The sequence below is a fragment of the Elephantulus edwardii genome, unplaced genomic scaffold, assembly GCF_000299155.1.
Source record: "Elephantulus edwardii isolate Elephantulus edwardi_28Jun2011 unplaced genomic scaffold, EleEdw1.0 scaffold00195, whole genome shotgun sequence".
Classification (NCBI taxonomy): Eukaryota; Metazoa; Chordata; class Mammalia; order Macroscelidea; family Macroscelididae; genus Elephantulus; species Elephantulus edwardii.
Window position 1 is genome coordinate 4,560,121 of NW_006399945.1, and position 16,228 is coordinate 4,576,348.

Below are 16,228 nucleotides of genomic sequence, written 5' to 3' on the forward strand. Positions count from 1 at the left end.
AAAGACTTTGAATGCTGTTTAGAACGTTATGCAAAATACAAAGTTGCTTTGCTATCATCCGTTTGGGAAACCAGAAATCAGTAGCCTTGCTTGAGGTAAATTTGAGTTGTGGTATTTTTAGAGAAATATGTGATAATAGAAGAACATTAGTTAGCTAAAGAACAGAGCCATTCTATTTCTTTGTATATCACCTTCTTCTTTTTTTTTTTAAACACAGCAGTATATCTGAAATAGAGGTTTGTCTTAGTCTTTATCCCTTCCAAAGAGAAGACTGCCCTGAATTTCCACTTGACACTATATATTTGAATGCTAGGAAATTGGTTCGGCAAAGACACTAATCTGCAGACAGGTCTGTCCCTGCACAATGCCCAGTACTGGGGGAAAAGACTTTCATTAAAATGGAAGAGTCGGTAATTTCTGGCCTATCTGGGAAGCTTAAAGCTGATGTAGTTTGAATGAAAGTAATGACTTTACTTAAAATGCAAATATTAATGCAAGAAATAGCCCTGGAATTGACTATTTCTCAGTGTAATTGAAAGAAATTGTTACTTCTCTTTCATGTCTTTCCCATCTATAAGTGGGTCATTTTTCCCCCTCCTGGAACTCTGCAGTATATCCATTTAACATATGGAGTATTTCCCCCCCCTTTTTAAAATTCCTTTTTGTTGCCAGTTTGTCATTTTATGCCGTTAAAAGCAGTGTAAATTTTAGATATTAAGAGATCTTTGACAAAGTAATAAGGATTTGTTGTTGCTATTTGAGTTCCTTTACTTATTTATCCAGAAATGTCCTTTTCCCCAGGACTTCTCAGCTTGGAGTCTGAGTAGTATTTTCTTCCCTGTCCAGAGTCTCTAGACTCACCCAGAGCATGAAGATGATCACTTTGTGAAAAACATACATATTTGTTAGGAGATTTTTGTGTTCCCAAATAGAGTTTTACATTTTAGGATACATGTGTTACTTTCAAGTTAAGCCAACATATATAATTATCAAGTCCTTAAATGGAAAAAAAATACGCATTTTCAATGTTGAGCAGATATGAACAAAAACAGATGGAAATGTGGTCAATTATGCCAGTATATGTTAAAAGCTTTCCGGATCACTGATGTTTTCTACTAATTACAATAATTATCAGTAAAAAGCATACTTAAGGTCGAATGCCCACAACTTGAGCTTTGCAAAATTATTATTATTATGTATTTGCTACAGATATGGAATATTAAAGCCAGCCATACTTCCCTTACCCTGATAAATTATTTTCTTCTTCCTATTCGATTCTTATTGATAAGGGTTACACATTTTATATAAAGTGTAATCACAGTATGAATGCAATTTTGGATTGTATTAGCATTTTTCATTTAACATTCTGCAGAAAGGAGATTTCCCTCCCCCATTTACACTGAACAATATAACTAACATCACACACAAGCAAAAGCCTGCTAAAGATTATCCAGAAATGACTGAAACAGTACACTGACAGAGTACTACCAGAAATACAAGCTGAGTTTAGAAGTGGATGTGGCACTGCTGATATTTTTGCCAGTGTCAGATGGATCTTGGCAGAAAGCAAAGAGCACCAGAGGAATGTCTGTGTTTCATTAACTATGCAAAGGCATTTGACTGTTTAGAGCACAACAAATTGTGGCTAATATTGAGTAGAATGGAAATCCCAGAACATTTTCTGTTAAACATATACATGGATCAAGAAGCAGTCCTCAGAGCAAGGAAACAGTGCATTGTTCAAAATCAGAAAAAGAATACATCATGGATGCATCTTGTCTCCATACCTTTTCAATTTATATGTAGAACAGATCATTTGGGAGGCTAGGATTTATGAGGAAGAATGTGGCATCAGGATTGGAGGAAGATTCATCAACAACCTACATTATGCAGGTGACACAACCTTGCTTCCTGAAACTGAGGCAGACTTGAAGCACTTGCTGCAGAAGGTCAAAGATTGTAGAATTGAAGCTCAACATCAAACAGACAAAGATTCTTACCACTGAGCCAATTGGCAGGACCATGGTAGTTGGAAAAGAGATTGAGGTTGTTAACAATTACAGCTTGCTTGGCTCCATAATCAACACTCTTGGAACCAGCAGTCAGGAAAAAAAGCCAAATTTCATTGGGAAAATCTGCTGTCAGGAACTTCTGCAAAGTACTAAAAAGCAATGATGTCAATCTAGAGACTAAGGTACACCTGATAGAGGCCATGGTCTTTGCAATTACCAGCTATGCGTCAGAGAGCTGGACAATGACTAAGGATGACAAAGGAAGAAGTGATGCCTTTGATTTGTGGTGCTAGAGAAATGTCTTGAATGGGCCAGCAAGAAACAAATAGGTCTGTTTAGGGGAGGGTGATACCAAGTTTCTCCTTGGAGGCTGAGACTTTGAATTTCCATCTAACATACTTTGGACATGTGGTCAGGAGGGACTCGTCGTTGGAGAAGGACATCATACTCAGAAGGGTGGAGGAAGAGCACAGGAGAGGAAACACTCAGGTGAGATGGACTGATACAGTAACTGGGACTATGGGGATTGGTGTGTTAGAATCAGTGATATTGGCTCAGGACAGGGGAGGTTCCAGAGCTGCTGTTAAAGGGATGTGAGCAGGTGACTGACTCAACAGCACATAACAAAACAATTTATATCATAACTTCAAAGTACTTTAATTTTTCTCTTACTGTCAACCATGTTGATATCTCCCATTTCTTTAATGCCTTTTTAGTTCTTCAATTTAATATTAAATTTTGTGGAAAAAAGTATTTTTATTAGAATTTCACAGTATTTGTCATAGTTAAAGCAGCAAGAGGAGCACCTAATAACAATAAGGACAGCAGTTGCAAGGTTAAAAACAAAAACAAAGTATTTAATTGGCTTAACGATTCCATCTTTCCAAGTATGAAATTTTTTTCCAAAGATTGATCTCTCATGACAACATGCGCCCCCCAAAAAAAATATGAGACAAAGTTTGAAACTTGCTACCTCTAAGGAGAAACCTGGTTTTACTCTTTTAACAGACTTGGGTGTTTGGTGTTTGTTTTGGTTTTCTTTTGTTGTTGTTTTTGACAGTCCATGCACTGCACTATTTAGTACTATTCTTCAATGTCACAATTCAAAGACATCAATAATTCTGCCATCCTCATTAATTGTCTGACCTACACGTGCATGGGAGGTGCTAGAAAAAAATCATGAAGTGGATCAGGTGCACCTTGGTCTTTAAACTGACATCATTTCTTTGGAGCACATTGAAGATTCCTAGACAGGAGATTTTCCTAATGTAACACATTTTTTTGATTTCTTGACCGCTGTTCCCATGGGTACTGAGTATGGATACTAGTCAAGTGAAATAATTGATAACTTCAGTCTTTTCACAATTTGTCATGATGTTATCTAAAAACCAGGTTGTAAGAATTTTTGTTTTCTTGATGTTGATATGCAATCTATATTGACGTCTGTAGTCTTGTCTATGACCATACCACCGTAAACATGACTGATCTTGTCTGAAATCTAGTCTTAATCTTCAGTGGCAAATGTTTGAAGATCTTTTCACTTCTCAAGCAAGGTTGTGCCATCTGCATAAAAGCAGGTTGTTGATGAATGTTCCTCTGATCCAGTGTCACATTCTTCCTTATAGAGTCCAGCTTCTTGAATGATTTACCCATTATAAAGATTGAATAGGTTTGGAGAAAGGATATGACCCTGATGCATACCTTTCCTGATTTTAAACCATGCAATTGTCCCTTGCTTTGTTCAGCTAACAGCTTCTTAGCCTAGGAATAGTTTTCCCATGATCACAAGTTAAGTGTTCCGGGATTCACATTCTTCTCAATGCTATCTATAATTTTTTATTATCCACACAGTTGAATTATTTGCACAGTCAATAAACCACATATAAACATCTTTCTGGTATTTGGTGCATTCATTTACGATCAATCTGGCATCAGCAATGATCTTCCTCTTTCCAAAGCTTCTTCTGAATACAGCTAAGGCTAGTTTAAAAATTATATTGGCTTTTCACTCCATTGTTCATTTCATTTTATAACACTAATGAAAATCTATTTTAATAGATAAAAATGGGGTTTTGAGTCCTACTCAATGAAAGTAACCCACATCCTCGCAGGAGAAGAGGACTCTGCAGGTTTTATAGCTTGCCTAAGGTCAGGGTTAACACTTGGCTGGAGAGAAGGTGTTGACTTGGAGAAGGCAAAGAGAGTGGAAAACAGATGACTAAGAAAAAAAGGCGGAAACAACTCAACGGTGAACTAGAATAACATCATCATCATTCTAGAGTAAGATGGTTATTATTACTGCTCTATTTCTATTTTCCCATCCCCTACCACTAAATGTAGTGTAGTCAGTCATTCTTTCATCAGAGCTGAAGGCTGGGACAGCTAACGGAGAAAGATGGCTTGTAATGAACAAAATCACAAATAAGCTTCAAATGCCAACACCTCTCGTCACTAATGATTTAACAGGCAAATCTATCATATATCGCCCTTTTCTTTTAAGCTAATGGGTTCTTACTAATTTTGTGAAACTGTAATTACTCAGTGAGTACCTTCTTTTCTGGAATTTTTTTTAAAGCATATTACTTTAGGAAGGAGAAAGGAAAGCAAGAAAAACAAATCAGAAAACAAATCAATCAAATAACAAAACCAGCCGCAGAACAGCTGCATTGTGGGATTTCCAATTCGGCCATGATTTTATTCCCTGTAAATGATGGATTTTGAGTAGATTGATGATGCGGGAATTGTAGCGACATACTGTTATGGTAACAAATGCAAAATTGAAAACTACTTTAGCCACATTTCAGCTCACACTGTTATTATTTTGTCTTTTCACCAATTTGCAGTTTCTGTCTGGGCTCTGCATACATATTCAGCCTCTGAGCGATTTTTATATTCAGTTTGAGTGCAGGAGGGTTGCTAATATTACCATTACCTCTTTCTTCTAAAGAAGCAAAACTAAAGACCATGTATGAGGATTTTAATAATTAGTGTCTATGCGAAAAGAACATTGTCTTACAAGATTATCACTTTAAGTATATGAAACTACACATTAAACTTTGAACTGAAACCTCCTTCAGAGGTTACTTTTCAGCTGAGTAACAGCTTGGTTCATGAAATAACCAGTATTCCCTATAATCACTGTACTTCTTTAAAAAAAATCATCTATATTACATCAAACAGTTATCTTGACACAAAGATAAGGGATCAGGGCAATGGGTGTGCAGGGAAATTCTACAAGTGGAAAGGAAATAATTAGAATGGAAATCATTAGTATGCTGACAAATTATGGAAAGTATAACCAAAATTTCTGAATAATATGTAGATAAACTGTTAGATGAGAACTTAATTTACTGTACAAACTTTTACTGAAAATATAATAAAATGTAAAAAAATAAAAATAAAAAATAAGTTATTGCAGAAATTAAATGAGATGATTGTATAAAAGTCTCAAATAGAGTTAGTTTTTCTTTTTGAAAAATACATAGTAAAGTGGTGGTGGAGGGGGCAGGGACCTGTATAACAATGAAAAAAACATTTTTCCAAAGAAAAAAGTGAACATAGCGGGGAGGGGCGACAGGGAGGAAAATGTGCAACAATGAATGAATCGAATCCAAGTTCTTTATAAACGTTCATTAAAATCTAAACAAATAAATCTTTATTCCCACACTCTCCCAAGCAAACTGTGTCATTCCCTATAACTTGGAGAAATGAACAATACTGGTGAAATCCTCAAAAATCTATCTGTATATGTCTCAATTTTCTGTGCTACCCAAGTTATGCCCACACAGGGTTGCTGATGTTTTTGTTAAGTGCCAACAAGCTGAATTTAACTTGTAGAAACCAGCCAGACCCGATTAGAACAGAACAAACACTTGCAGTCTTGCACCATCTGCATAACCATTGCTATAAGCTCATTACTGCAACCACTGTGTCAGATGATCTCAGTCAAGGCCTTCCTCTATTTCGCTGACCTTCCACTTTTCCAAGCATGATGTCCTTCTCCAGAAAGTGGCCTCTTGTGGTAACAAGCCCAAAGTCTGTGAAGCAAAATCTTATTGTCCTTGCTTCCGAGGAGCACTGTACTTCTCCCCAGGCAGATTTGTTAGTTTTTCTGCTGGTTCATGAATGAATCAATACTCTTCATCAGCATCATAATTTAAAGCAACAGTTGGGTTTTTTTAATCATCTTTATCCATTGTCCAGCTTTTTCATGACTATGATATGATTGAAAGACAATGGCTTTGGGGCAGTATAAAAGGAGCAACTGCAATGTAGGTATGGCTGAGTCTATACTTGACTAACTTCACAAAGGGTAACTGTCCCTATCATCAATAACGACACTACAAAACTAATCTCTATAGGGTCAGTCATGCCACTTCCCACCTCTCCTGCCCCTACTTTGACTAATTAGTGAGTTCAGTATTTGTTGCAAATTGACTCTCAAACTTGGTTTTACTCACAGTTGTGGAGTTTATTAAAGTACTAAGTTGGGAAGTAGGGGAATACAGTGAAATTTCAAGTTTAGTGACAACAGTCAGAGGTCAGGTTAATAGCAAGACATAATTCCTCAGTTAGTTCAGACAGCTTCTCAGTCAACAAGTGAAAGTCTAGGTTTAGTCCAAGAATACAAATGCAGGAAACCTCTGGTTTCCTCAATCACCCAACCAGTTTTGTTTCATAGCAGTAATAAAACAACTCTTCCTTCAATCATCTAGCAAGTACAACTTAACTCTGGCTCTATCTTTAGTTCTCAATCAGACTATACCTTACCAGTCTCACTTCAGTCAAGCCAGTTCTATTTATGTTGGCCTCATAGCTGTTGATAATATAGAAGATGCTTATCAACTGTCCTTTAATTTGAGATAACTGTAAACCATACCCCCATGGTAATTAAGGGTGGTGTGTGGAGTCTCAAAGATGTACTTTACTTACACATTCCCACTTGGTCCTGCCGCCAGGGCCAAGTCAATGAGTTTGGTGATTGTGTTTCATTGATTTGGAAGCAAGTCATAGCTGACTCTTAAGAGGACTTTGAGAAGCAGTACATCACGTGGAAGGAAATGGCACATCATTCTCCAACAGAGAAGCTAGTGGGTTCAAACTTTGTGCCTTTGAGATTGCAATGCATCTTCTTACTACCAGGCAAACCCCAATATCACAGGCAGACCCACTTTAGTCTTCATAGTGACATCTTTCCACTTTAATACTCTAAAGAGGTCTTTTGCAGATTTACTCAATGTAAAACTTCGAAATCTTGATAGTTCCTTCCATGAGTGTTAATTGTAGATCCAAGTAAAATTAAATGGCTAATGGTTTAAATATTTTTTTCTACTTGTTATTATTGCTTATTGGCCCACATGAGAACTTTTATTTTCTTTACATTGCTGTGTAACCCATCTTGGAGGCGGTAGCTTTTGATCTTCATCAGTAGGTGCCTTAAGTTCTTTGCACTTTTCAGCAGGTAAGGTTGTGTTATCTGCATATTGTGTTATTGTTGTTGTTAGGTGCCATCTAGTCATAGATGACTCAGTGACCATATGAACAAAAGACCTGAACACTTGTATAACTTTCATCATTTCTCCAAGTTCATAGAGTTTCCAGAGGCAAGCTATTTCGGAAGTGGATGCTACTCCTGCTTCCAAGCTTGTTTTAATCTGGGAGCTCCACCACACACTGTCCACTGTGGGTAAATGGAGTGCTATACCACTTAGAAGGATGTTTGACCGAAAACAAAACCAGGCCCGAAGCCCACAAATGAGTTATCCTTTAATTACAGCATACTCTTTTACATTTAGTCTAATTTTTCAGATTATTTGCTCTGCATATGGATTAAATAAGCATGTTGGTGAAAGGATACAACCATAATGCCTGTTCCACATTTTAGTTACCAATGGTTATTTCCGGCTTTTTCTCATTTTCAGCGTCTTCCAACCTGAGAGGCTCATTTTCCAGTACTCTATTCTACTATTCATAAAGTTTTCACTAGCTAGTGATTTGTTTTAGAAATAAATCACTTGGTCCTTCATCATAATTTTTCATAGTCTCAAATCTCCTCTGAAACCTGTGTATGAAGGGTGACCTGCTGATATTTGAAATGCTGATGGTGTAACGTCCAGCATCACAGCAACATGAAAGCCACCAAAGTAAGACAAGCTGGCATTTGAATGGAGAAGATTCCAGGTAACCCAGGCCTAAACCTTGCTTTATAACCCTAGTGTTGACATTGTGTTTCAAAATCACACAAGTATTTTCACACATCTGTAATACTTTTCATGTCCTATTAGCACTTTTAAACTCATTTCAAAGCTTACAATTATTCGAAAATGCTTAGAATATGGTCTTCTTGCCCTAGGCAGAATAAAAGAATTAAGAAAGTGATGAATAAGGAAAGCCAGACAGAGAGGATTTATATAGACTGTAAACAAGATGCAACTTTCTGTGTTCTCCGAAAATCACTTTGCCTTTATGGCTAATTCGTAAAGATAAACCATTATTCAGCAAATTGTCTAGAACTCAAGTATAAATAAAGGCAAAGTGGAACTAATGCCTTACAAAGAAGAAAATAATCTTGGTAAAGAAAAGAGAAAGGGGATATGTTTAGGTAGAAACTGATTTAAATGAATTTATATTTAGGTTTTCATTTAGAGTGAAAGTTAGAGATTGATATGGTACATAGGAGGAACTGTTTAGCACTATGAAAATGTCAATTTTACCTACGCATTATTTTCTTTATATTAACCCTAAATGTATTCATTTTTTATATGGGAAAATATAGAATAATTTTGGATCATATACAAATTAGAGCCAGTGACTTGGCCACTGTCTTAATGTTAACGTGACACTGTTATTATTCTGTGCCCTTGTATCAGAATAGACTCATAGATGACCTTCTAGCAGTTTTTCAGAGTCTGAGAATTGCATGAGAGGAGATTTTCTATCTCCCTGGTGGATTTGAACCATCTGCCTTTTGGTTGTCAGCATAACTCCCTACCCACTAGGCCACCAGAGCTCCTTGTTAATAGTAGAAGGATTCTAAATTATTTACTTCTTTTTGTTTCTACAGCAACGACAACAAAAATAAAATCTTCTGAGTTCAATATGACTCATAATGACCCTCCAGTGGATTTATAAGACTAAGTCCTAATGTAAGCAGATTACTTCATCGTTCTCCTGCAAAGGTGGCTTCAAACCACTATTCTAGTTAACAGCACAACACATAGTGTACTACACCACCAGGGCTCCAGTGAGATTCTAGTACAGGAGAAAGGAGCCCTGGCACCTGGCAGTGCAGTGTTAAAGGGATTCACTTGCTAACTATAAGGTTGGTTGGTTGGTTGGTTGGTTGGTTGGTTGGTTGGTTGGTTGGCTGAATTAAGCAGCTGCTCAGAGGGAGAAAGATAAGGCAGTATGCGTTGATAGAGATTTACATGTTTGGAAACCTTATGGGCTCTTTTATTCAGGTTTGACTGAATGATGGTGGATTTGACTTGGGTAATATAATAGAACTGGAGGAAAATACCCTGTTTGGGGTTGCTGTGTTTATTAGGCTCTCAGGGAGGTAGTGTCCCATATCCTAATGTCTACAGATTTTGCAGGGCAGGAGAAGCAGGACAGAAGGCAGCAGGCATAGCTATGCATCACTGTTGATTCTTATGCTATTTTCTTTGCTATAAATCTTTTAAATTATAAGAGGCCTTACTATTTTTGTGGGCAATTGAATACATTATCCACTCTAGCCTGTTAGATCACATTGCTTTCATCTTTCTTTGTTAACTATGTTTTATAATCTTGAATTTGTTACATTGACTTTGTGACTTTGAACAAGTCATTTACTCTATAAGAAACACCATTACATTTACAGTATTTACTAAGTTGTAATGAACACGAATGTATTTCCCATCTTTGCAGGTGTTTGTTGGTTATTTGTATATCCTATCCTAGACCTGAAATGTATATCACTAATCCATCTTTTGAATTGGGCAATTTGTCCTTTTTATTTTTAAACAGTAGAAGTTCTTTATAAATTTTTATAGAAGTTAAAGAGATGCAAGTTACAATCCTAATGAATTACCACCTCGTTCTCACTAAAATGACTAAGATAAAGCAAGGAAACAAAACCAGAAAATCACGAACATTGGTGAGGATATGGAGAAATTGAAATTCAGTATTATTGCTGGTGGGAATGAAAATCAGTGCAGAAAACAGTCTGATGGGTCTTCAGATGTTAAAACAGAACCACCATGTAACTGGGAAAATCCATTCTGAGGGGTATAGTCAAGATACTTGATTATACCAATAACACAGTGCCAATAAATATATTTACACCAGTGTTGACTGAAGCACTTTACAGTCACAAAAAGGTAAAAATTATTCAAATGCCTATCTACAAATACAATGGTTTATACATACAATGTACCATTGTTCTCATTGTTGTTATGTCCCATTGAGTCTGAAAGACTCAAAGCTGACCCACTAGTGATTTTCAGTTAGTCAATCACAGGAGAGGAGACTGCCTGTATTTTTCCAGTGAAGCAGCTTGTGGATTTTAACCATATGCCTTCGGGTTGACAATGCGACTTTTTTTTTACAATATACCATTTTACAGGCATTTAGAAAAGTTAAGTCTTACTTTACCTTACAATACTTTATTGTGTTGTATGCTGATGAGTTTATCACAATTCACAGCTATCCTGTGAAAAATACAGATGAAAATCTTGCCCTATCTTGGACCATCCTCACAATCTCCACCATGATCACTCATTGTTATAGTCACTGTGTCAATCTATTTTCTTCAGAGTCTTTCTCACATTTCACTTTTCCAAACAAGGTCTCTTTTTTGAAGAACTGGTGCCTCCGACATGCCCAAAATATGTGAGATGAAGTTTCATCATCCTTGCCTCTACAGAACACTTACTGTACTCCCTCAAAGACAGATTGTTTGACACTTCAACTCTTAAGTCAGCATGCTTGCTCTTTAGCACTTTAAAAAGGTCCTTGACAGCAGATTTCATTACACAACAACATGAGTGAGCCTCAAGAATTTTATTCTGAGAAAAAGCAGTTACAAAAGAAAATTTATGACCTCGCTGGGCTCTTTGAGGAGGAATGTGGCATCAGGATTGGTGGAAGAATCATCAACAACCTGTGTTATGCAGATGACACAACCCTGCTTGCTGAAATTGAGGAGGACCTGAAGCACTAGCTGCAGAAGGTCAAGGACAGCAGTCATCAATATGGACTGAAGCTCAACATCAAGAAAACAAAGATTATCACCACTGAGCCAATTGGCAGCATTAGTATGGATGGCGAAGAGATTGAGATAGTTAACAGTTTTAGTTTACTTGGTTCAATAGCCAACACTCTTGATAGCAACAGCCAGGAAATCAGGAGACGAATTGCATTGGGAAAGTCAGCTGTGAGGGACCTCTCAATAGTACTGAAGAGCAATGATGTCAGGCTGGAGACTAAAGTGTGCCTGATCCAGGCTGTGTAGTCTTTGCAATTACGTGCTATGCTTCAGAGAGTTGGACTGTGAATGGGGATGATAGAAAGAGAATTGATGCCTTCGAGTTGTGGTGCTGGAGAAGCATGTTGAATATACCATGGACTGCTAGGAGAACAAACAGGTTTGTTCTGGAGAGGGTGAAGCCAGAATGTTCCCTGGAGTCAAGGATTCTGAAGCTTCGTCTGGCATACTTTAGGCGTGTTGCAAGGAGGGACTGGTCCTTGGAGAGGGACATCATGTTTGGGAGAGTAGAGGGGTGGCACAGGAGGGGAAAACCCTCGATGAGATGGATTGATTCTGTGAGTGCAGTGGTGGGAATGAGTGTGTTTGAGACGACAAGGTTGGCACAGGATAGAACGGCGTTTACGGCTCTTGTACATAGGGTTGCTATGAGTCACAAGCGACTCGATGGCACATAACAACAACAAAAAAAATGTAAAATATCTAGAAGAGAAAACGTATAGAAATTAAATTTTAATAATGATTACTATGAGAGTTCTGGTGGTTTAGTAGTAAGTAATTGAGCTCCCAATGCAAAAATATGTGAATTAAATCCACCAGCAACTCCACAGGAGAAAGATGAGCAATCTCATCCATTGTGATTTACTGCGTCTGAAAACCCACTGGAGGCTCAGTTATACAATAAGAATGGAAAAACTCTAAAAAAAGATGAGCTGACTTAGTGATTGTAACAGTGGGCCTAGTATTTCAGAGATTGTAAGGGTGGTGCAGAATAGGGCAAGTTTCAGATCTGTTCATACATGGTTATAAGTTATAGCTGACGGGATGGCACCTACCAACAAAAACAGGGGTGAGAAGGAGGCAAAAGAAGGCATGAAATAAAGTTTAGAAAGCAGTGAGTTTTTGGCAACGGCATCACAATGTGATTGATGTAAATGGTCAATTCATCTGATGAATTTAACCCTTGAAAAATGTTAAATCGGCAAATATTGAATTACCTGTTTTTCTGCATCAATATTTTTTTTACGTTTTAAAAGGCTGAAAAGAATTTTAAGAAGTTCAGATAAATCCCATAGTCTAGGGAAAAAGATTATTGATAATTCACCTAAAACATTCCATAACTTCCCCCCCTCCAATCCACCAGACCTATAGTTTGGGAACATTTTGAATTTTTTCTACATGTGTTTACATAACTTCATCCTACGGATACTGAGCATGCTTCCTCCTTACTGCACTCCCACCAAATGATTATGCTGTTTATATATCAAGGACAAAATAAGGATGTCCACTATCATCACAGCTTCTATTCAGTATGGTATAGGAAGTACTTGCTAAGGAAGTAAGACGAGAAGGAAATACGACACATTCAAATTGGCAAGGACATGGTAAAACTGTTGGCATATGCAGACCATTTGATAGTGTACACAGAAAACCCCAAAGTCTCAACAAAACATGTTTTAAACATATTAGACCAATTTAGTAGAGTGGCAGAATATAAGATAATTATTCAAAAGTTAGTGGGATTTCTCTAAAAAAGAAAAAGAAAGTACAGAAAAAGGTAACCAAATAAAGGCAATACATTTTACAATAGCCAAGCACAAGATGAAAATAGGAATAAACTTGAAACTTGTTTTCCTGCCAAACATTCTTCTAGGTGGTATAGATAGCACTGGTCTGTGGATTGCTGTTCAGAGGTAACTTGTGGTTGCTGTGATGCTGACCACTGTAACACTGTGCCAAATGTGGTAATGGTCACGCATGGTGGGCAGTGTTTGCTGGAGCCTCCCGACTAAAACAAGCCTGGAAGCAGGAGCAGCATCCACTTCTGAAATTACTTGCCTTCAGAAACCCTATGAACAATGCTCAAGCCTTTTGTTTATAGGGTCACTATGAGTCATCTATGACTCGAGGGTATCAAACAACAATATAACAACAAAAGACATAAAAGACCTTTGTAATGAAAACTGAAAAGTACTGCTACAAGAAACAAGAAAAGACTAGCTAAATGGAAAAATATTCCCTGTTCATGGCTAAGAAGACTCAACTTAGTGGAAACAACAATCTTACCAAAAGCAATCTACATATTCAATATACTCCTAATATAGATAATCAAACCCAATCTTCAACTTAGTGGAAACAACAATCCTACCAAAAACAATCTACATATTCAATATAATCCCAATATAGATAATCAAACCCAATATTCAAAGAGACAGAAAAGACAGTTGGCAGGTGTATTTGGAAATGAAAGAGATCCCAAATAAGCAAAGCTTTACTGAAAAGATGAAATTAAATAGATGGCATCACACTTCCAAATTGCAAAACCTATTACACACCCATAAAAATAAAAACAGCATAGTATTTGTACAGAAAAATAAACCAATGGTATGGAATTGAGAACCTAGAATCCATCTACCTATGGTCAATTTGTATTTGACAAGGAACCAAACTCTATCAAACAGGGAAAAGCCAACCTCTTCAACAAATGATGTTGGAAAAACAGGACATTTAACTGAAGAAAATGGAAGCAAGATTTGCATCTTATATCATACACAAAAATAAACTCAAGGTGGGTCAAAGACCTTGGGGTAAACTCAAAACCGTAAGAATCACAGGAGACAAGAATGGGATCAAACTTAGAAGCCCTAGTTTATGACATAAATAGGCTTGCAAATACACTTTCTCCAACACACTTACCACCATTATCCCAGTTACTGTGTCAATCTATCTCATCCAGGGTCTTCCTCTTCTGTGCTGACTCTCTACACTTCCAAGCATGATGTCTTTCTTCAAGGACTAGAATCTCCTGGTAACATGCCCAAAGTATGTAAGATGAAGCTTCAAAATTTTTGCTTCCAAGAAGGAACTAGATTTCACTCTGTCCATGATAAACCTTTTTCTTCTTTTGGTACTCCAGGATATATATTCAGTACTCCTCTCCAATACTAAAGCTCAGAGGCATTAATTGTTGTTCTGTCATCCTTAGTCATTGTCCAGCTGCATAGCAAGCAATTGTGAAGACCATGCACTGAATCAGGTGTAGCTTGATCTCTAGACTGACATAATTGCTGTTCACTGCTCTAGAGACATCCCTGAGAGAAGACTTTACCAATGCAATTTGTCTTTTGATTTCCTAAGTGCTGCTGCCAAGAGTATTGATTGTAGATCAGAAGAAGACATATTAACAATCTCAATCTCTTCTCCATCTATCATGCATGGTGTTGCCAATTGGCCCAGTGGTGAGAATCCTTGTTTTCTTAATGTTGAGATGCAATTCATATTGAAAGATGCAGTTCTTGACCTTCTGCAGCAAATGGTTCAGGTTCATCTCAGTTTCAGCAAGCAAAATTGTGTCATCTGTATAATGCAGGTTGTTGATGAGTCTTTCTCCAATGAGGATGCCACATTCCATGTCATAAAGTTCAGCCTTCCAAATGATTTATTCTGCATACATACAAAGAAGGTATGGAAAAAGGACTCATCCCTGATGCACTCTTTTCTTGAGTTTGAACCATACAGTGTCTCCTTGCTCTGTTCTGATGACTGCTTTCTAGTCTAAGTGTAGGTTTCCAGTAAACACAGTTAAGTGTTTTGAGATTCCCATTCTTCTCAATGTTAGCCACAATTTCTTGTGATCCACGCAGTAAAATGCCTTTGTATAGTCAACAAAACACAAATAGACATCCTTCCGATAATCTTTGCTTTCAGCCAAGATCCCTATAATATTGACACTGATATCCCTGGTGCCATAGCCTATTCTAAACCCAGATTTTCTCTCTGGCAATTCTCCATCAATATACAGTTCAGCAATTTTTCAATAATCTTCAACAGATTTTGTTTGCAGGTGATATTAGTCATATTGTTCGATAATGCCTATATTATGTTGAATATCACTTTTTTTGGAATGGGAATATGGATCCCTTAGAGTCAGTTGGCCAGGTAGTTGACAGATAAATTTCTTGATACAACCTGTTGAGCACATCCAGGGCTACATATGTTTGCTGAAATATGCCAATATTTGTCCATCAATTCCTGTGGCCTTGTTTTTTATCAGTTCCTTCAGAGCAGTTTGAAAGTTGTCCTTTACCATCATTGCCTCTTGATTATATATTGTTTCATGCAGTTCTCCTCTGTTGGTCAATTTATTTTGGTACAGAGACTCTGTGTACACCTTCTATCATCTTTTGATGCTTCCTGGATAATTCAATATTCTGCCTATCAATCAATAGTAATTGTTGTTGTTACATGCCATTAAGCCACTGTGACTCACAGTGACACTATGTATAACAGCCCTAAACCCTGCTCTATTATGTGCCAACCTTATTGTTTCTGACACACCTACCCTCACTACCCCAGCCACTTAATTAATCCATCTCATCAAGAGTCTTCCTCTCTTGTACTATCCCTTCACCCTCCCCTCCCAAGAATAATGTTCTTCTCCAAGGACTGGTCCCTCCTTACAACATGTCCAAAGTATGTCAGACTAAGCTTCAGAAGCTTTGTCTCCAAAGAGCAGCCTGATTTCACCCTCTTTAAGATGAACCTATTTGTTCTCCTGGCAGTTCATGGTATAGTCAACTTTTCTCTAGCACCACAGCTCAAAGGCATCAAATCTCTTTCTATCATCCTTAGTCATTGTCCAGCTTTCTGATGCATAGAAAGTAATTGCAAAGACTATGGCTTGGATCAGGCTCATCTTAGTCTCCGGACTAATGTCATAATTGTTGTTGTTGTTATGTGCCGTCGAGTC

The 16,228-nt window shown here is 37.4% G+C and overlaps 1 protein-coding gene across 1 annotated transcript in view; it reads left to right on the plus strand.

The window, feature by feature from the left end:
* The window catches only part of LOC102845226 (zinc finger matrin-type protein 4-like), a 501,572-nt gene that overhangs the window by 110,904 nt on the left and 374,440 nt on the right, over positions 1–16,228 (plus strand). The window lies entirely within an intron of this gene.